This window comes from Hoplias malabaricus, chromosome 1 (assembly GCF_029633855.1).
Source record: "Hoplias malabaricus isolate fHopMal1 chromosome 1, fHopMal1.hap1, whole genome shotgun sequence".
Taxonomy (NCBI): Eukaryota; Metazoa; Chordata; class Actinopteri; order Characiformes; family Erythrinidae; genus Hoplias; species Hoplias malabaricus.
The window spans coordinates 57,098,978-57,121,845 of NC_089800.1; the positions used below are offsets into that span (position 1 = coordinate 57,098,978).

The following is a 22,868-nucleotide window of genomic DNA, read 5'->3' on the forward strand; positions in this document are numbered from 1 at the left end:
CACTTTGAGTCACAGATACCCCCAGTCTGACAGCGTGACGACTCAAATGTTACAATGCCTTTGAAGAGATTTCAGATTCATTTCACAGATGACGCTCGATGGCCATTGCCAGCCAAAGAGTTTTGGTTATCATATTGCAGTGCAAAAAAAAAAAAAAAAAAAAGAAATTTTGCACAAAATGAAAGGTACAGTACTTCTGCATAGTAATTATAATTTGCGATATTGACTCTAGCTGACATCTGCAGCTCTAAATCTCAGTTTTAGCTGTATTGTAGTGAGAAGGAGCAGTGATCTGAGGCAGGGCATCTCTTGAGGTGAGAGGGCCTGGGCTGGAGGTCACTGCAGGGCCCTTCCTGAGCTGTAGCTGCAGTCCTTGAGCTCCAGAGGCGCGGCTGATTACCGCACTGGGACCCAAGCACACAGTGTTTTCATTAGGGAGAGGTCCAAGATCATACAGGAAGGTTCCGGACCATTAATACATTTGAAACGGCAAATGAAAGGGGGCTGGCAGGCTTGCAAGGGGAGTCATGGGTTATTTTGAAAGGGGAGAGCCCTGTAGAACAGTCATGAGAGCCTCAGTGAATAAATACCAAGATCATCTTAACCTACTTCTATTTTTCCCCTGTTGTAAGATCTGTAGCCAATTTTCCTACAATTTACAATAAATTGTTTGTGAAATCCTTGTCAATCCTACAACTAGGAATCAGTTCCCAGACCAGAAACAGCAGATATCTGCTTAAGTTACCAGTGAGAATGTTTTTTTAATAAGCCGAATGCTAATTATATATGTATATACGCTAATGTAGGTTTGGAGATCAACTGTATTTGCAGTAGTAGAGAGAAGCTCTTTAAGTATCTGACAAATAACTACAGCATAAAACAGCAGGAGACTTTGTTAGGGGAAAAAAGTCTCTTTTTTTTGTTTGTATTTATAAATTTTGAACATAGTGGATAAATATACAGAACTGGACAGAATACCGTAAAGAATCGGTTCCAGGTACAGGTCACAAATAACACTGTCAAGGTCACAGTATATTGAATCGATTTGAATGCGTAGTTGAAAGTGAAAATTCAAATTTTTATTTGAATTTACTATTTGAGTCATCCAAGGTGGTCTGAGTCAACCACTTAAATTTGCTGTTATTTCATGGTTTCAGACATCAGTTAGGAATTGTATTCACATGATATAGTAGCACAGTGCTCTGTAATATAATCATAACCTTGTTAAAGGACTTGTATGAGGCTCATCATCAATCAAAATATTGCTTTAAATAACATTAGGTATTCCAGCTGAATGGAAAAGAAAGCTGCATATGGATTTTCATAAGAAGGGCAGAGGATGTTGAGTTGTGTCTTGCCTTCTTCCTGTGTTATTTGGAGTGTGTAATGTCTCCCTCCTTGCGGCTTCGCTGAAGGTATGTATTACCAGCGCTCAGTACCACCTTACATCAGAAAGAATCCTCAGGTCAGTTTCAGAACCTGTTAATATTTCATCTTGCATACTTGTATAATGACTTGTATTGATTTCTCATTTCTTATTTATGATGTCTGGTGCCATAGCAAAGTGCTAATCACATACCTTGCTGATCATTTTGTTTTTTTTTTTTTGTTTTTTTTTTTTCATTTTCAGGTTAAAAAAAGATGCAGTGTGTTCTGTTTTTGCTATGAATGTTGATGTTAACATTTTTTATTTGTTTAAATTTTCACTGTGAAACAAGGCCACATTTTAGGTAATAGCTCTTAAAGGAAGAGAGGAATATTAGTGGGAAATTTACACAATTTACCCATTACTCCAAGAGCAGTGTGTTTGACATGTCTGAGGTGTCAAGGGAAAAAAAAGACCACAGAAACAATACTTTTTTTTTTGCTGAACTTAAACAGCAGGTTGATGGGACTCCCGAGGGGCACCACCATCTATAGGTTGGCCCGGTAATCAGGAGAATTTGAGTTTGATCCTCAGTGATGCCTCAGGTCTATTGGGTATGATGACGCACCCCCAGCTTTGGGAACAGCACTATCTAGCACTGTCCCCAATTAGCTCTGTTAGTTCTCCTCCAGTGTGTTAAGCTGTTCAGCGGGGTTGCATTAGCGGCAGTTTGAAAATAGCTTGGGAGTTTCTCATTTGCTTTCAGTGGGAAGTGCCAGTTCCATCAGACATGGCAGAGTGGTGTACGATGGGTCCGGTGCAAATAAATCTGGCAGATGGACAATGCATCTATCCAATCAGAGGATATGTTTTTGTGATGTATCCACAGTGCAGCGTGTGCAGCATTTGTTCATATTCAGAATGGACTTAGCAGGATGTGATTTCAATTGGATGGTGAAGGAAACCTTGATGCAGCACTAGTCTTTTACATCTGGGACCCACAATAAAAACTGCACCCATGGCAGAGAACTAAAGTTTTTTTCCAACAAGGCTTCAAATTAATACATGGTATTTATTGTAGTCACATTAATGGACTTCTTCCTGCACTAACCAAATTGCATAAAAATATATAAATAATTTAAAAACAGTCTGCCCTTAATAGTCTGCTCCAAAACTGATCTGTCATCTTTCCTAGTCAGGATAAATACCTTTATTGTAACCCTGTAAAGGCCCAGTAGGTATATTAAACTTAGGAATGTTTATACATCTTTAAATATGGACAGGGTCTCCCAATTTATACTTCCCAGTTCTGCAGCAGGTAGTGTCGCAGTCACACAACTCCAGGATCTTGGAGGTTGTGGGTTCAAGTCCCGCTCCGGATGACTGTCTGTGAGGAGTTCGGTATGTCCTCACTGTGTCTGTGTGGGTTTCCTCCAGGTGCTCCAGTTTCCTCCCACGGTCCTGGGTAGATTGGTGACTCAAAAGTGTCCGTAGGTGTGAGCGTGTGTAAAAGCCTGCATTCTTTGTCATGGATATGTCATTGACTCAAAATTTTAAAAGAAACATTAGTGGACTGAAATTATATTGACTAAATTATAAATATGCTTTTTGAATATAGATATTTTTTTGTGTGGTATATTGAATATATTCATTCATTCATTATTTGTAACCCTTATCCAATTCAGGGTCACGGTGGGTCCGGAGCCTACATGGAATCACTGGGCGCAAGGCAGGAATACACCCTGGAGGGGGCGCCAGTCCTTCACAGGGCAATACACATTCACTCACACCTATGGACACTTTTGAGTTGCCAATCCACCTACCAACGTGTGTTTTTTGGACTGTTGAAGGAAACTAGAGCACCTGTAGGAAACCTACGCAGACACAGGGAGAATACACCACACTCCTCACAGACAGTCACCCGGAGGAAACCCACACAGACACAGGGAGAACACACCACACTCCTCACAGACAGTCACCTGGAGGAAACCCACGCAGACACAGAGAGAACACACCACACTCCTCACAGACAGTCACCTGGAGGAAACCCACGCAGACACAGAGAGAACACACCACACTCCTCACAGACAGTCACCCGGAGGAAACCCACGCAGACAGAGAGAGAACACACCACACTCCTCACAGACAGTCACCTGGAGTGGGACTTGAACCCACAACCTCCAGGACCCTGGAGCTATGTGACTGCGACACTAAGCTGCTGCACCACCGTGCCGCCTTTGGTACTGAATAGATTTTATAAAAATGTTTCCATAGTAATTAAAGTATTGGATGAAGAGAATTCATATGAACTCTATGCTGTTTAAAGGTACTAACTTGTGAGGTTTTATTTTTGTTATCTTGCATTATGTGTTCATGTTTGTTATATTCATTCTCCAGCATTTGCTTTAAAGTGCACCCCACAGCTAAAAGATTCCTCTATGGCTTCATGCCAGAGGAACACAGTGATAGAGGATATGAATACAGCCTCCCTCAGCCTCGCATCTATCCTTTTCTCAGTCTATGAAAGGCAGAGGAAGGAGGGGAGAGAAATCAAATCAATTCAACTTTTGAACAGAAAGTAATTTGGTCAACAGTTAATAACTTTGGTGGCAGCAGGCTTGTGAAATCTCTTTTGTGAGGGAAAAGGCGGAGGGCTTTTTATGAGCAGTCGTTTCTCTTGTGCCAGGTTTTTGTTTACACTTTCATTATATCTCTACTACATTATCTGATGCCTCCATCCCGTTTTCAATCTCAGTGCTCTCTCCGTTTTAATCTAGGCCCCCCCCACTCTCTCTCTCTCTCTTTCTCTCTCTCTCTCTCTCTCTCTCTGTCTCTCTCTCTCTCTCTCTCTCTCTCTCTCTCTCTCTCTCTCTCTCTCTCTCTCTTTCTCTTCGACTGCTTGCCCGCACACTTAGGCAGGAGACGAGGGAGGTTGTATTACTGCTCATGAATCAACACAAAATGAAATGCACTCTCCAGTCCCTTCCACATGGTTTTAATTTATAGTAGAGGACGGCGGAAACAAAAAAAAAGGCTTTTAATGTAATCTGACCACTTAATTCAATAGCTAATTTATGATCCATCTGATGCAAGACTGAGGAACATTTCTGAGATAAGATGAATTAATACCAAATTCAGATACTGGTAGATGAGTTGATAAAAAAATGTTATATTATTTAAATAATGGATGGAATAATATTGTAGCAGTTTATAAATAATAGTATTATTAGTAGTAGTATTCCATCAGGGCCCTTCATTCAAAGGAAACTGCAGTCAATATACATGCACACCTCCACATCAGAGTGTTGCAGTAATAGGCAGCTAATTTCCCCTCAGAATGCCTCAGCTTATATTTCAAACAGACTTGTTATTTCTAAAGCCTTTGAGTGGCCTGTGCTTTATTGATGTCTGAGTTGTTCATATTATATTCCTTTGCCTCTCATCTGAGATCAAATCAATTTATGCGAGTTGGATTTAGCTTGTTTTGCCTTATCCATTATCATCAATCTAGATCCTGCAGGGTCTTTGGTTAACACATTAAGAAGTCCACAGGCATTTGAAGGGAAATGGAATGGAGCATCATGTTTTAGTGCTGACAGCCACAAAAACCAATGAAAGATTATTCCACATCATTGCTCTATTTGCCTTATGGCGCTGGGTTAGAAAGGCTTACTCGCTTAATACACGGTTTCCATTTTGCTTCCGTTTGTGTGATCTCATACAAAGGCTTGGGCTGAGAGAATTCAGGGTCTCACACCATCACACATCTTTAAAAATGTAAACAGGTTTGCCCACTCCTGCCATTTACTCGACATTCTAAAAACCCTTTGTCTGCTTTGTGTGATGTTTAAACATGTGGAAATAAGTGAAATATAATCAAAGTCGGTTAGAATATAGTTTGGTGCCGTTATTGTTTTTCGTGATAAATGCTTGGTGTGAGTTTAAAAAAAGGCCCTTGTATATTAAGAGCAAATGTAGTTGTCAAGACACCGGCCTAATACATAGAAATAATTTCCATGTAAACAGTCATATTCTAATAAAAATAAATAAAATACTCTCTTAAATATAGATATTTTGAAGTCATTATATATAAGAGCCAGTTGGTGCCCTTAAGGACCATTAAATGCATATTCCTTTAAAGAACCTCCTCATTCTCTAAAGATTCCAGGGCAATTAAAGTTTGCTCCCGGAGCCAGGACTGATAATAGCAACACTGTCAAGGTCATATTGTATTGATTTAGAGAGTGGAGTATTAGTTGGTGACAGTTTTCAATTTCAGTTGTATTTACTGTTTAATCTGGTCTTATTTCATAGTTTCAGACCCTAGTTAGGAATGGCCCTGATGATGCAGGAACACAGTGTGCTAAAATATAATCATACACCTTGTTAAAGTACATTCCTGAGCTCCATCATCAGACAAACTATTCCTTTAAATAGTGTTCGCTTTTAAGGCTATGGACAAGAAAAAAATCACAACAATGCATTCAGTTGCCAAAGCAAATTCCTTAAATAATCAGTGCGGAAACCACTAACATTGGTCTGTAAGAACTTTAGCAAGTGGACAAAGAAGGGGTGGATGTTTTGGGAGGTGGTGTTTATGGGTGTTAAATTCAACACCACATCACACCACATAAAATAAACATTTATTTATGAGCATTTATTGCAGTGCTTTTGGAGGAGACAAAAGAAAGGAAAGACTTTTGTTCCTGTACACTGGTTATTTTCTAACTTTGTCTGCTAACTTAATAACCAGAGTCCTGTACCTGAACATAAAGTTTGTGTACCAGTAAGAGGAATTTTTATAGCCATGAGCCTTAGGATAGCTTTTCTATTTCAGAACTTAGTATCTCTAAGGACCAGGGATACGAAGCTGGCTCAGTTGCTCTTGCACTAAATAGAAGATTTGCTCAGGATATGGAACGATACGTCTGTTTTGATAAGCATCTGATGTTTTTGGCATTTTGTAAATGCTCACTTTTATATTATTCACTTAGTATATTATTTACTAAGTATTTTATTACACTTAGTCACTTAGTATATTATTTATGTTCCAGATGTAGACCAAGTGTTAAGAGTCTTTCCCAAGGACTTGTATTAGTGGCGCATGGTGTGTTTGCTCAGGTTATGATATAAACGCTGTTTATTTTCTAAAGTCTATTTTGTGGAAAGTAGCAGTACTATCCACTGCACAATAACAACCTGTACCTGCTGTATCCAGTGTGAGTACTTCTGCATTTTGTTTCTAACTCTAAATAGCCTCACTAGGTGACAGATCTGAGAACACAAAGATTACTCCCGTTTACTGACGTTTAAGAAGCTCAGCTTGAGTTCATTTATTATTAAGAGATTAAAAGCTAAATTCAAAGATGAATAATCTATTCAACTTTTATAGCCAGGGGTTTCCAATTAGCTTGGCTTTTGACGAAGGCCCTACAGGATGAATTAAATATGCTTATGTAGCCATTTCTGAGTGATAGTCAAGCCATAAAATATAATGCAGTATAAAGAAATTTTTATCGTTTGCGTCTAAATTAAATTTTATAAGACTTTTTAAAATACAGCTAGCGTTCCACCACAGAGGGATTTGTTATTGTATTTTGGATGTTGTATCTTCTGATTCTAAAGGCTTATTCATTTCTAATTGCTGGTATCAGCTCCAAGCTCTTTATATCATCTTACTTTTTCACTCTCATTCCTGTATCTAAGTGAAGTGAAAGGTTTTTTTTTGACTGGTTCCATGCTCAGTTTTCCCAAACTTTCCTTAAGAGACGCTATTCATTTTAAATTGTCGTTTTTTTCCCCCCCTTCTGTCTCTCAATCTTTTGTACGTCTTTGTTGAAATAGTTGCAAGGATTGGGTTCATTTTGTAAAGCAACTCTAACGCAGGCTCTGTGAATGTTGAATAAAAAGCTGGATGTGCAGTTGTACTTTGGTGTGCGTGAGTGTAAGAGCGCTGATGGGCTGTGACACGTCTGCTCTCAGTGAGTCACACACAGCCGCCTTCATCCACAAACCATTAGTGCTCTCAACTGGCAACCACTCATCACTCGGCGAGGAGAAGGAGAACTTGCTGCGTTTCTCAACACTTTAGCTCCGTCGAGTTTGTTTTGATGCCTCACGGAGTCTCACACATGTTCAGAGTTCACAGTGTGCTTTTGTCCTGCTTGTGTCAAGGGTTCCTCTTCATTCTGCCTCAGTAAATAAAGGCATGGATGAATAGCACTTTGATGTCTGTCATTTTTCCAAAAGATCCATTAGTACGAGGCTGTTCTGGACACCGGCTCCTGATTCAGATTTGATATCACCCCAATGACTTGCGCAAAGTTCTACAAGGGCCCTATTAATTTCGATTAAAGTCCCAACAGCACAAATGCAAAAGCTTTCAGGGTTTATGAGCATGAAGTGGACTAAAGTGTATGAGAATGTGTACAAATAAATTTATTGTTTGGAAGGTGTTTATTGTTGATGCATGAATCAAAGTGGAAGAGCCTTTTCTCCTCATTAAAATAATTGAACCCATGACGGCAGCGATCCCTTCTAAATTGGGCAATGCATCACTGAGGGACAATAAAATTTAAGCTGAACCATTTGTACATTTTGAGGCCAAAGAGAAACAAAGTCCTCACTCTTCAAAGAATGAAAGAACAGGGGGAATAATGGCACGTTCCTCTTCTGTCTGTCTGGGCCAGTGTTGTCTTGTTTTTTTTATGTATTCAGCCAGTGGTTCCATGATGACGCAGGGCATATGTGTGAGGTGCAAGACAGGGACGGAGTTGCATGGCTCTTGTGGAGACACATCAGAGGATAGAGGGGACCAGCCTCTCCTCTTTGGCCCTAATGACCCTACACTGTAGTGATATGCGTCTGGGCTAATAATGGCCCTTTGTACCTTTTCTATTATTCCTACCCGCCAAGGCCTCCAGCTATTCTGTAAGCCTGGTGCTGGGGTTGGACACAGCCTAGACAAAGCCTTTCTTAAGAGGGGAAAAGGTTCAAATGAGCACAGCCCCCTAAATTATTGAAAGAGAGTGCTTGCCTGAAGCACTGTGTAAATGAGACCAGTCACTGTACATATGCACAGGGCTATCTCCACCCTGCTGCATTAAGGAGTGTTCATACCAACGCTGGGACAATGAACAAAGGGACTTCAGTGAGACAGCCACAGAGGCTTTAAGACCGTACATCCTGACAGAACAGGCCTGCAAGAGTTACGTTATTCTTGTAACCAAAAAAATAAAAAATATATGAAAAAACACAATAAAACTCAACTTTAAAAGGAGAATTTGAAAAAGGAGAATTCCATCAGTTTCTGAAAATTGCTTTTTACTGGGATGAAAAATGTCATTCAGAGTGGTTGGATATGAAATGATTTATAGGGAAACTAATAGGATTTTTTACAATGGTTGTGGTCATTTTTGTCGTTTCTTTTGGTCAATCATAAAATATTTAAAACATTTTAGAGGAAAGCCTGTGATTTCAAGGGAAGCCAGATACAATGTGAGTTTTTCCAGATACACACACACTTAAAATGTTTCTTTCAAGGTTCTTTTAGTCAAAGCAAAGTTATATGTAGTACTTAAAACTCTCGAATCTTAAAACACTCAAATATCTATCAGAATTATTTACATGTTTTTTTATGGACTTTTAAAAGGCATTTTCATAAACATATAAAGGGCTCTGCTGCACTCTCAGGGAGTCACAACCACTCAACTTCATCCACAGTGTTCCTGTACTGCACCTTTTTGTGAGGAGTGCAGGCTGCAGGTTCACCTGACACATTTGGACATAATATTGTGTTTAAAGCCAGACATGTCCCGCTAACCAGTGCCAAACCTGGATGCTCTCCTAATGACAGAACGACATCACAGCACTGTTTGCCCATGTGCGTTCTCAACTCCTTTGGCCTCGCAAAAATTTCATCATCTGCGAAGAGAGGGCCTTGTGGCCTGTCAAGGGGATTCGCCTCTGTGTTTGAGCCCAGAAGAATGCAGTCATTAAAACTTTTAACCCACTTACTTCACCTGCGTCATATGAAGCCTTTCTGTGTGCTGTTTCTCTCTGACTTTCTCTGGGCTGTTGATCCACCGAGGCTCCCTCTGCTTGCGCTCTGTGTTGTGGAGGAGAAGGCAGAGTGCAATGTGCCACAATAGGTGATTATTGATCTGTTTTAGCATGCTGTTGGAAGCAGGCCTGCAGCAGAGGGCTTGGGCTGTGCTGTTTGTTGGCCCTGCTGTGATGGAGGAGATAAGGGAGGATCGCTTACACTGGGCATGAGGAGCGGGCAGCTTCAGCCTGACAGCATCTCAGGGTCAGAGCTGCGCCAGTGTCAGTCAATCATTCTGAATACTTCACGGTGGTGCTTCTGAAATGATTGGGAAGAGAGAAGGTACATACTCACACTGTCTCTCTCTCAATCATATATATTTATGGACCTGTCTGCCCAGTGCTCGATAGCTTATGGGAGTGCTTTTAGAAACTTGTTTATATGTACTTTTCCACAGAAAACATCCTGTCAGCTGCTGCCTTTACTTAAGGGTTACTTGTTGTATTCCTGTATACTGTTCACCGGACCCCTGTTTCTGGAGGCAGATGTATTGTTGGTGAGTTAATTATTTGTTATGTAGCTCACACAACAGTTCGACGTTTGGAAGATAAACAGCTACACGCACTCATTAGTGAGAGTTTACCCTTTTCCATTTGCTGTCAAACCTTGAAAATCTCCTCTGTTTTACATACATACACACACCAAAAAAATCCACACATAGATCGTTCAAAGCAGATGTTTAAGTGCTTTTCGAGTATTTCCATATCTCAGTGTTTTTATTACAGGCTTTTTCCCTGTAGTACAATCAAACGTGTCAATAATGCAGCGGATAAGACTAATTCACAATCCAAGTCCAATATTATTCACAGATTAAACATGGTCGAGTTGCTCAAAGTCACTTGGACCACCACAACATTCTTCTCAGCTTTCTCCATTCAATCATAGATTGTTACTTATATAATTTATTTTTATTATTGAATTTATTTGCCCCTTGCTTTTGAGTCAAATAGATGACTCAAACAGATGTTTGGAAAAAAATTAGAATTGTTTTAATTCTAAATGATTGCTCCTATTTAACTTCGAACCTTATACAGAATTATTACAATTTTACAAAACATAAAATAAAGTTCATTCTGTATTAAACACAAGATCGCATAGGTGCTAAATCACTTACATATTATGGGCATCTGCTGAATGTAAGATTATATGAATCTATCTGCTGGATAGTGGAAAACAATATTACACTAAAATTCCATTTCAATTCTAAAATGCATAATCCTACAATTGAAAGAATGTATTTGTCAGATAATTCAGACATATTTTATAAAAGTTTAAAATTTGAAAGCAGATTTTACATGTGTTATAACTAATGTAATATCTTGTTGGAGGGCGTGGGCCTTGGTGGGCTAATGCCTGCTCGTCCTGCCAGTTCTCCACTTGCTCCCGAGGCAGGAGAGGGAGAACCTGCAGAGCTTGAAATGCAGATCAGAGGAGCACTGAGGAGTGATGACAGCTGTCATATCTCTGTGATACACCAAAAGGAGGAGAGAAAGAGAGAGAGAAATGGTGCGAGAGGGGAGGGAAAAAAAAGGAAGAAGCAGCAACTCTTAGACTTTAGTGCTGAAACTATCAGGATTCGGCCACGGAGAAACATCCTGCTCAGCATAAAAACGACAGACAAAGAAATAAATAAGGCTGGCGAGAGTGACCAGTTGTGAGGATGCGCCGCTGCAGGGGAGACTAACTCCTTTGTTTAGATGCTAATGCGCTGCTGTGATGGCAACTATATGCAGCAGCAGGTCCTTTCTGCCTTTGATGCTCACTATCCCTGCATCTGCTTACACTGGAGATCAATCAGAGCATAGCAGACAGGCTTTAAGAGCAAAGCTAGCCACACAGGCTGACCTAAAGGCATCGCAGATGCATTAACATACAGTATGCGTGTACCTACGGAATGTCGGCATAAGCTATAAGCAGAGGACTTTGTGGGTGCATACAGAGAAACTGAATGGGGTTAAAGTTCAACAGACAAAGCCTTTCCTATTTGTAATCTATGACAGGCCCGAGCTGGGTGATATGGCCATAAATGTTATCACGATAAGTTTTTCTATATGAGATCGATCACAATATTTATCACAATATTAATATTTTGTCACACTGTAACAAAGAACATGAAAACATTCTTAGGGCATTACCACTTCAAGCGTTTTAAGAAGCAGAAAGAGTAAAAAATAGATTAAAAGTAATACATTTATAAATAAATAAACACTCTCAATTGCTGAACTGTAAACATATTGCACTTAACCCATTAGAAGGATTAGAACAGTGCTTGTAACAGTGGGAAAGCTAGAACGTTTTCAGTTTCACACGTTCTTTCATTCATTGTCTGTAACCGTTTAGCCAGTTCAGGGTCGCCGTGGGTCCAGAGCTGACCCGGAATCACTGAGTGCAAGGCGGAAAAAGTTCCGCCCTTGGGAGTGTTTATTTAAGAAAAGCACTCTGATCTATGGCGTCAGATCAAATTAAAAAATCACGAGCGGAGAAAATCATTTTGTGTGAGGAAAACCACATCAGGCAACGAACATTGCTCTCGCAAACAGAAAAACATTTCTCGTGAGGAAAATACACTGGGTTCTCCCTGCGCACAAGGAAAAAGTTTCTGCACTTGTGGTCTGACGGGGTCGCAGTACCCGACAAAATACACCCAAAACACAGAGTGAACAGGAGACTATAAACATATTCATTCATTCATTATCTGTAACCACTTTTCTAATTCAGGGAGGAAACCCACATGGACGCGGAGCAGGGCTTGAACCCACAACCTCCACGTCCCTGGAGCTGTTTGTCTGCGACACCTACCTGCTGCACCACCGTGCCACCCACTATAACATATTTAATATATATTTAATACATAGACACAAGCACCATTTATAATATAGAAAACCTATTATGGTTTTGTTTACGTTCTCATGTTCATGTGGCCTCCTATGTTCATTTACCGTAATAGCATGAGTATACGCGCTTGATAGCGTACTTCTAGGATTGTTTTAGGTTTATTTACCCAAAGCTTATCATTGTTATCGAGCAACATTTATCACAAAAAAAATCAATATTGTTTTATCACCCTTCACTAATTAAAATGCAACTTAACTGTACTCAAAGACTTTATTTTTAGTGCAGTACAGTTTTTCAAAGAAATATGTAGTGATATGTTTACACACTTCCAATGTTCAGTCGTAGAAGTTGGTTGCATATTGTACCTTGTGCTCTGGAGTGGCCAGTTGTTGCCAATTGTATAAAAAACAAAAGTTTATTTTTTTTCTTTTCATTTTTGATTTTTTTTTTTTTTTTTTTTTATTAGTAGTGCTCCAGATCAGACCTTTAAAGGAGTCCTACTGAGGAATGATTGTCACAGACATTTGTGGATTTATCAGTTCAGAAGAGAGTGGAGCTTAATATTTATTCTGTCTCTCAAAATAACAGCTTGGTTAATTGACAGTCATAGTTTTGATCCACTGCTAGGTCTCATATTGTGTTTAAACTTCTGTATATTTACGTACATTTCTTTGAGGTTTCTTTTCTTTGTACATGTGATCTTAGATGTCATTTTCTCCTAAATATCTCCTAAAAAATGAAGAACTCAGACTGGAAATTAAATAAATGGGATATGTGTCTTCACAAAGTACTCTACCATAAAACAATACATTTATTTCAAAATAGTTGGTCCTTCTTTGGTTGGCTAGTTATAAGGTTTGGTGGTTTGGCGCTAGCAATGATGCTTTAGTCGTGGACACTTTGTAAAAGTAGTGTCTCTCATGCTAAGGAATGCAGTGCAAGGGTCACTTGCACATTAAAAGTGGGGTCAGAGAAAATGGAGGTAACCGAAGTAATGTGACTGAAAGAATGAACATAGAGGTGAGAAAAACACTGAGCATAAAGCAGAGTGCTCTCTGGTTTCATTTTAATAGCTGCGTACGATTTTTCTCCTCTCGCACTAACCGTGGCAGGGTCCATTAAGGGCCCTCTACAGAATGTGTAAACCCCTGCTATTAAAACCACAATTTGCACTGTCAGCTCCTATGAGCCGAATCTGCAGCAGCCCCCCAAAGCCCACTGCTTGTAGCCTTTTTTCTTTCTTTTTTTTTTTCCTTTTGTAGCAACTTTGAGGCCACAATAACCATCATCAGTTTAAGCCGGCAGATCCATTACACGTCTTCTGCTCCTGCAGCCCTGCATTAAGCTAATATTATCTATTCCCACAGTGCCCTGGCCTTTTGCACAGGCCATCAATTATTAATATCGCAGCTCACAGCTAATGTTTGCACTGAATTATTTAAATGCATCTTCATTTATCAATAAACATAAATGTTAAACAAAGAGTCATGATGAAGAGTGTGAATAATGCTGTAAAAGTTTATGAGAGAACCTGGAGTGTGGCTCTTCACTGACTTATTGACGCAATATGTAGCCATCATCTCCTCCTCCTGAAACAGGAAATAAAGAACAATACTTAACAATCTTTGGAGGGTTAAGAGGTGGAAATGGGTTCATATTTACAGTTTGTTTGTTAATAGAAGCATGAGTGTACTTACAAAAGTTTATATGCATTTGAGTGTTTTCTCAGACATTGGTGTATTGTTATAGTCAGGGTTTAATCTGTGAGCCCCATTTTGTGTGAAGTTAATATTGTCTAATGTGTGAGGAATTATTATAGAGGTCTCTTATGGATTCAAACATGAATAAAACGAATAGCACGATTCTATCTTCATATCTTAAATTTTTCATTTCATTTACTTGGCTTTTGAAAATATTATTTCTTTGTCCGATTTGGAGTCCAAATAAAATCTAAATATCTTAATTCCAGAACAGCTGCAGCTATTTAAGCTGCTGCTTAAACCTTAAACCCAGTTCAATGGCTCTTTTATTTGAAAATTAATGTTTGATTTAGTTGTATTTGGTTGCACACTCCACTGGCTACTTGTGAACCAAGCTTTAGAATTACTCCAAATTTAAAAGGAAATATAATGGTGCATAACCTCATGGTGCATCAGGAACCAGCAGGAATCACACAAAGAATTTGTAATAAGTACAGATGTATACACCTGATTATTGGTTATTGATATTCTCATGTCTTGGTTAATGCGTGATGCCCTGTGAAGGACTGGCACTGTCCATAGTGTGTTCCCACATGATGATGAATTTTACTGGGTTGGCGCTTGACCAACCATTACACTGATCAGGATGAAGTAGTTACAGAAAATGAATGAATGAATAAATTACTGCAGAAAATGAATGAATGAATAAATTACTGAATCATTTGCCCATAAACAACATAAAATAATCGATAACCAGTTAAAACCCATAAATGAACAGGACAACTGTGAACTGTTTCTCACCAAAAACGTGAGCCCACATTGATCCATTCTTATCTTTCTGGTTACTGACCTTCTGACCTTCTGAGTCATCATTTATTGCTGTATAATTCAGTAATAAAATTGGTTTAGGCTTATTTTCAGTTGTTGTTATTATTTATTTATTGATTTTATTATTTTTTTTTAAAAAAAGGTAAGCATGCCATTCTCTGGGGTATCATTACAGTCGAATACACCCACAGTGAGAGGGAAATGAAAGTCTGTCTCTGAGATGTCCAGCCTGTTGAGAGAAGTAATGAACAGGGCCTCTGTTGCCTGTGCTCTGAAAGAGCGGCTTATCCCGAGTGAGCCTTTTGACAAATGGGCAAAACCATGCAAAAGTCAAGGCTGTCCCTATGCAAACACACTTTGGGCCATTATGGATGACCTGTGCAAGTAGAAATAATACAAACCCTGCGGGTCCCTATGAATCTCAGCTGGTGTTGCCTGACGCCCAGTTTTACATACCGACATCAAGCAATTTCCATAGAGGAATGAGGGGAATTCCCCTCCTCCAGCCTGGGCTATCTGACAGACAAGAGGAAATAACAGCATGGAGAATGCTGGTAGGGATGGTGAAGGTAGACTGAGAGACTGAGGAGCATTGAGGGAGCAGTCTCTCAGCACATTCTAATCACATCTACAAAGATCCAACACAAAGAACAAGAGCCTGTGGAGCACAAGTTGTGGTCAATTGCTAAGAATGCCAGACCTTCAGTATTCCGTCTGCGTTATGGTTCTTTGATGTGTGACCACGGTAAGAGTCTGTCAGTCACAACTGATGCTCATCAGGTCAAATGTTTATACACACCTAGTCAATTTTACATTCTTTTATTCATTATCTGTAACCACTTATCCAGTTCAGGGTCGCGGTCGGTCCGGAGCCCACCTGGAATCTTTGGCTGCAAGGTGGGAACACACCCCTTAGGGGGCGCTAGTCCGCAGGAACACACTCACTCACACCTATGGACAATTTTGAATAGCCAATCCACTTAGCAGCGAGTGTTTTGGAACATGGGAGGAGAGCTTGAACCCACAACCCCAGGTCCCTGAAGCAGTGTGACAGCGACACCATGCCGTCCCATTGATTTTACATGTTTAAGGGAAAATAAACACATGCTCCTTTATATACGATGTGTTCCTGAAATACTTATTTTTAAAATCAAATTACCTTTAAAATAACATTTGTACCAGTCATGTGTTTCCCCCTGGGTCCTCTGTAAAGGATGTATACTGATTGTCTCTTAAAAATATAGCAAAACATCGGACCACTGATACTTTTGTATACAGCTCTTTATAACTCAGGGGTGGCATGGTGGCACTTCAGCCACTTTGTGGATTCAGTCCTCACTTCACTGCCTGTGAGAAGTGTGGTGTGTTCTCCCCTTGTCTGCATGGGTTTCCTCCAGGCGGTCCAGTTGACTCATTTTCCGCAGTTGTGAATATGCTACACCATGTAATAGACTTCCCTTCCAGTGTGTGTTCCTGCCTTGTGCTCAGTGATTCTGGGTAGGAGCCTGAACAGGATGAAGTGTTTACATACGATGTATGAATGAAAACAAATCCAGGTGGGACTTTACAAAGGCGAGTATAGACTTAACTATGTTAGTAACAGTGAACTTTCTATCCATGTGAGACCTATGTAGCATTATATGGATCTGCTCTTTTTGTTGTTTCTTTTGGTCTACGGTTACTTGCTGAAGCTCTTATGTCAGAGCTGATTATGAAGGAGTAGTATGAACTCACAGATTAGACTAAACATATTAAAGAAGTTCTTAAATATGAATGGTTAAAAGGGAAATGAGCTAGACTCTTACTGTGCTTGTGTAGATTTAAAAAGATTAGTTTCAAAGTCCTCAGAAAAGATACTAAGGTTCCTGTGCTTAGGTAAAAGCAACTAGGTTCTTCACACCACCATCTGACCATCCCTCATCCTGCTCTTAGATGTTAGAGAAACAAGTCTGGAAGGACTCAGCACGCTGCAGCCTGCCGCCCCTGACAAAGCGCTGAATGAATGATTTTAGGTTTCAAGTGAAGAGCTTTCACAGCTAATTAAGCTGCTGATGTGTGTTCTTACAAACAGGGGAAGTGTCTGCCAGATCACAGGAAAAGCAGCCAAGTTACATCAGCGCTGCCCGTCAGGACAGCAGCATGCTGGGTGTGACATCACACTCCAGAGGTGCTCAGGATGTTGATCTCGGGCCTGAGCCGTGGCATCCACCACTCTCCTCTCTCTTCACCTTTACACATGACCACATGAGAAACAGTGCAATGAGGAAGCCTGGATGTCTTTTGCACGCAAGTGTGGCAGCATCGCCCCCTCAGCCTGACCATCCACGGATAAGATTTCCTTCAAAAATAAGGGCCTTCTGCTGGAACACATCAGGCCCCTTTGGACAAATGACTCAGTGTAGCACAGCATTAAAATTCAGTGCTGCACCGCCAGTGTGTTGGAGCTTGTAGTGAGAAGTGAGCAGTCAGACTGGAGCTCTAGTGTCACATTAGTTTTGCTTTCCTACACTCAAGAAAGTCAATCTTCTTGTTCAAATGATTTTTTGGGGGGTTATTTTAATGGCTGTGTTTTGTGAAATGTACAGTACTCTACAAAAGAGTCCACCTTTCATTTACTTGAGTCAAAACAGCCACTAAGTACAACGTGATGCTCCTCTTTTGGGATATTCTACTCACAAGTTTGAGCAACTGCATCCTCATGAAATTGGAATATTGTAATTAATGTCAAGTTAATTATTTTTTTTTGTCAGTTATTGTAATTAATGTCAGTCCTGAATACGCTGTTATGCTCTGTGCACAGTGGAAGTTTGTTTGAGACGTAGTGCTTTAGTAAAAGCAAGGAGAAAACCACTGGGAAAAAAATTAGAAACACTGGAGTATTCCTTTAATGTCATTATTATAATAAAGAGCCACTGGCAACGCGCTTCGGAAGACGAGTCTCTTTAAATGCCTTAATACCTCTGGCTGAATGAAGCTGTGCAGTTCTCAGGAATTGAGCTGTTAAGCAATATTTAAATATGAGCTAATCATTGCAGCTGTAAATTTGCCTGACACTTGGTTCTCTGGGAGGTCAGGGACTGTGGGGGGCTGATGTGGCTGATTCACTCTTCAGCCAGAACTATCACACTCACAAAGTACACCATTAACGGTCATCAATGGCCACTCAGGGCTCTCACATTCTGGTAACTGGATCCCTGGCTTGTTGAGAGCCGGGAGCTCGTTTGTTGGTTTGTGGGTCAGTCTTTATTTCTCCAGCCACCCACACTGACCGTGTGGCTTTTGTTCTCTCCGCACCAGCCATGTGGCTCTCTGTGGTTAAAGACCAGGGACTGGGCGATGATGGACTGGACCAGACACAAGGCCCTATGCTGTACTTACTGCAAACCGTAGTCTCTCATGATAGTGTTTGTGGCTCCACAGATGAAGATGAATATGTCAGAGAGCATAACTCTTACAGTTCACATCAAAAGGAGTTATACAGTAAATCATGACAGTGTATAATCAGAATCAAAATAGCACAAGCACGGCAGTTTGTCTTAGTGAATGCACACATTACCAGACAAGAACACACACTACTTACAAACATCAGGCATAGATTTTATATAAAGGAAAATTAAGTGTTTTTTTATTCATTGTGTTTGACCAGTCTGCAGTCCTTTTCAGTGTTACTGGGAACACACTCTGCACATGGTGGCAGTCTATCACACACTCACACTTACCAACGTGTTTTTGGGGGGTGGGAGGAAACCCATGCTCACAAGGGAAGAACACACCAAACTCCTCACAGACAGTGACCCGAGGCAGGGTTTGAATCAGGGCCTTGTGTTAACTGTGTGACAGTGAAACTACCGGTTGTGTTACTGTGCTGACTATAATAATAATACTAATAATAATGAAAACGTACAAACCATTTACAAAAGTTTATATAAGAGATCAGAAATGAATACGAGATATCAATGAAATGCATAAATATATATAAACATAGGGTTTTTTTTTCTGCAGGATTAGATAAGAATATGTTCAATTACGCAGCATACATTTATCAATGTTACAAGCAGTTCATTACAATACATTATTGCATGATATGCACACATATACAGAATCTGAGAACATAAAACATATATTTGACTTACACTGAAATTATACATTGTTTAGCCTTCTCCTGAAAAGTTACCGTTCTGAATTTTTATTTATTTTTTGCTCTTTATGTCAGCTGGGGTCTTTTGCAGTGCTTTGCTAATTCATAGGGGGCTTTAGGCTATGCAGCTAAATAACATCGCAGACACTGGAAAACCATTTAAGGAAACCGAATAAGAACATGCTAGTCATAATTGACTCTTGACATTTTTAATCATTAGTGTCAGAATGCTGGAATTGTCTGATCCCTGGACAATGTAACCTGCAGTTGTTGAGGATGCCTCCTCTTAATTGGTTGTCCTTTTTCTGGCGTGAAGCATCTCATGCATATGCAAAGTATTTCATTAAGACAGATAGGGTTTCTTTCAGCGGCTAGTGCTAAAATGGAAATATTTCCACAATTTTCACAGTTTGCTAGTAAAAGAGATGCCTCCAGCATTTTAATAACAATTGTTTCATTTATATACATTCCCTTTTCTTATTCATGGCTCTTGTGAATTATTTGCACAGTTCTGAATAGCATACACTTGTAAATGTATATATATGTATATCTGTAAAATATTTTAAATGAGTCACTTTTTCTTTGTGTTATTTGAAATGATTTCTCAATTATCAGCAGTAAATGAAGACAAAATAACCACACACAATTCACAGAACTCATCACACCACACACTGTTTATCCATAAATACATTTTATTTTTGTTAGTTTAGCTTTCATAGTAAGCTTTGTTCCGTAGGAACTACTCACATCTGAATTGTAAGTTCTGGCAAGACTTCAGGGAACCACTGGGTTTAGAACTACCAAGAACCAGAGTTCTTTCATGGAATACCAGGCTGGAAATGTAACAAATTATGTAAGCCGAAGAAATATTAGTGAAATAGTTCATAGGAATCTCCACGCATTGTATATTCTTCATGTGAGCAGAAATAGCAGAAAGACTGTCTTCACAGTGAGAATGTAGCAGTGTGAGCCATGGATCAGCACCTACAGAAGACTGCTGTGATGTATGGGGCTGCATCAAGTCAGCTTCTCCCAAGGCTCTCTGGAACACATTGAAGGCATGCGAGAAAAACAATGGCCAGTGTAATACGATGAAAGATAAATCTATCTCATTAATCCTTTATTCTCCCAGGCTGGGAGGCACATCTAAGGAAACAAGCTACATTGTCATCCTCTGGAATATTTCACACAGATGGGCTGAGGGGTGGGGGGGTGGTGTGAGAATGGGGGTTGGGGGTGTCAATGTGTGCATCATTAGAGAGCATACAACCTACTCGGGGAAGAGAGAGATTAGGGTGATGATGCTTTCATTACAAAATGATCAATGTTGACTTATTGTAAAAAAAAAAAAAAACCTTGAGTTCACTTTGATCGGCTCGTCTTATTGCACTTAGAGATACGCTGAAAGGGATGACCGCTTCTGGACTAACTTTCTGAAATACAATGCTGACCATGTGCAGCTTTTCATTTTACAAAGGCAAACATGAAAGCGTTAATGGTTCTGGGTAACTTTACTGTTTCCAATTTGTTTCTCTGCAGGGGTTTTACTGTGTGTGTGTGTTTGGTTACAAAATCAGGTTAAATCCATGCTTGGAGGAGGTTACATTGTATTTACCTGCAGAAATCACACAAGGGCCAAGAATGGCCACTGGAGCTCTGGTGAACAAAGGCCACTGATTCTGTGCAGCTGAAAAGCAAGAGGAGTCCATAAACCAGTTGAAGTGTATATAAACATTTTATCAGCCTGGGAGGCCCCATAGAGAGGTTAAGCAGAGTGTGAGCATAGCTCAGTAATGACCAGCCCTCTACGGACCTTCTGCACTGACTGGGCCAAGAAATAAAGAAGACATTCATTAGTTAGTTCAGTGGAAAGTTTTGAATTTTAGATTTTGCAGCGGTATTGCTATTGTGACGTTGTAAAATGCAAGGATTCTTAATTTTACTCTGAGTGTCATGGAGTAGTAAAGTAATGGCACTATGAGGGGCACAATGTGGCATGTTCATAGGGTCACCTCTATAGCTCCAATCGCATATTTATGATTTAGCATTCTCCTTAGAGTGTGTTGAAGCAATTTTTCCTCCAACTATTACAGATGGCTGCAAATTCGGTCTCTCATGTGGTGCAACCAACATTAGGAAGCAGAAGTCTGCAAATAGTAAATCAAACCTCAAATGAGCAGAAATGCTCTGAAATACAAATGTGTTTTTCTTTCTTTTGTGAATTAAGTGAATAACCTTTTTTTTTTTTTGAAAACTCAAACTCCAAAATATGTATCATTAATATCAGCTCTGTTCCTCTGGAGACATCCCAGGGCCCCTCAAATACTTGATGCATATTTTCACAAAGAGAGAAGCACGTCTGCCTCTGTGTTTGGTCCCACTGATTGGAGAAGGTGTGTATTAATGTGTTGTCTTGATCAGATAATTACTCTCTCTGAAACAAGCTGTGACTATTGGGAGAGAATGTTTATTAAAATCTCTCCTCTGCTGTTTATATTCATGTTTCAGCTACAGCCTTTTTGTATCTATTTAATATCATCCTGCAAAAGCCTTTTCATCAAAATGCTGCTTAGGAATAAACACCCTTTAGCACGTAATGTCAGAAAGTTCTCCTCTCCCGTTTTTGTGTAGGAATGTGCGCTACACCACTCTGTGGGGCAGTAAATGAAACAAGACAGCGCAGCAAAGCAAACTGATTACAAATTCAATTACTGTGTCTCTGAATTCATTTGAGACGTAGGCGGATATCTGATACACTTTCAACCTCAGAGATTTCTCCTTTAGATAAGAACACTGGATTATAGGGCTGGAATTTGTGCTAAGACTGGGCTCAGTCCTGATGAAACACCGCCTTGAAGAAATTAAAGCACAGATTGCGCATGCATGATGATCTTGGAGATAAATTCCAAAATAGTTTTTTAGTTCGTTTACATGTTTACTGAAAGTACACCTGTGTCTACGCGAACTCACAGAGGAGAAATGTTTAATGCTTTCCGTAAGGTTAAAGCAATAGCAATGAGGAAAATCTGATTTGTTTAATTTTCCCTTTTACCAGGTTTAGCCAATCAGGAAATACAAAGGGACTGATAAAATTCAGGGTTTAAGATGACTGCTACTATGGTGTAGCTATATGATGTTTTATAAATCAGTGTTTCCTACTGTGTCTGACAAAACCTAAGCAAGTTTACACTAATCAAGGCGTATATTGCATTTTTTCCTTAATGTGTCCCAAGACTAACACAATTTTGCCTTCACCTTTTTTCTGTGACATGCAGGGGCAGGCAATATTTAAACATGACCACAGCAAATTCATACTGTTTCTGTAGCTTAAACCGACTGTTGTTTGTACTGAAGTTTAACTTCTCTGTAAGTTTTTATTCACTGTTTGAATTACCACAGAAAAAGAGTTAGCCATATCCTAAATTTGGAGACATTTCCACCTTAAGTAATCAGAAACAACAAAAATAAGTCAATATTACCCGCATATGGAGCAGGAATAGAGCAATATCTTCATTTCGGTTCGTGCTTTTCAACATTTGGGGTTCGTTGTCTAAAGGACTCCAGATGCGTCTTCCATTAACAGAGAGAGAGAGTGTAGCATACCAAAGCGAGACAGTAAAATTTTTTTAAAATCATTTACAGACACACAGGCTTCATAAACACATTAGACCAGTTTCAAGCACACAAAAAGACAGGAGAGCAGCATATTGGAGGAAACATCTGAATTTCATATAATTGTCTTTTTTCATACAATTATGAACATCACCTTTAAAATAAAACTAAAACTTCTTAGACCTTGAAATAATGGATTGAAATTCACTTTATTAACAAGTTCATTGAGCATTTATTTGTGACCTGAGCAGCTGAAGAAGGGATGTAAGGAGTTCAGTAAAGCAC

At 39.7% G+C, this 22,868-nt stretch overlaps 1 protein-coding gene across 6 annotated transcripts in view; it reads left to right on the forward strand.

The window, feature by feature from the left end:
• Positions 1-22,868, forward strand: part of dph6 (diphthamine biosynthesis 6) — a 196,552-nt gene that overhangs the window by 48,390 nt on the left and 125,294 nt on the right. The window lies entirely within an intron of this gene.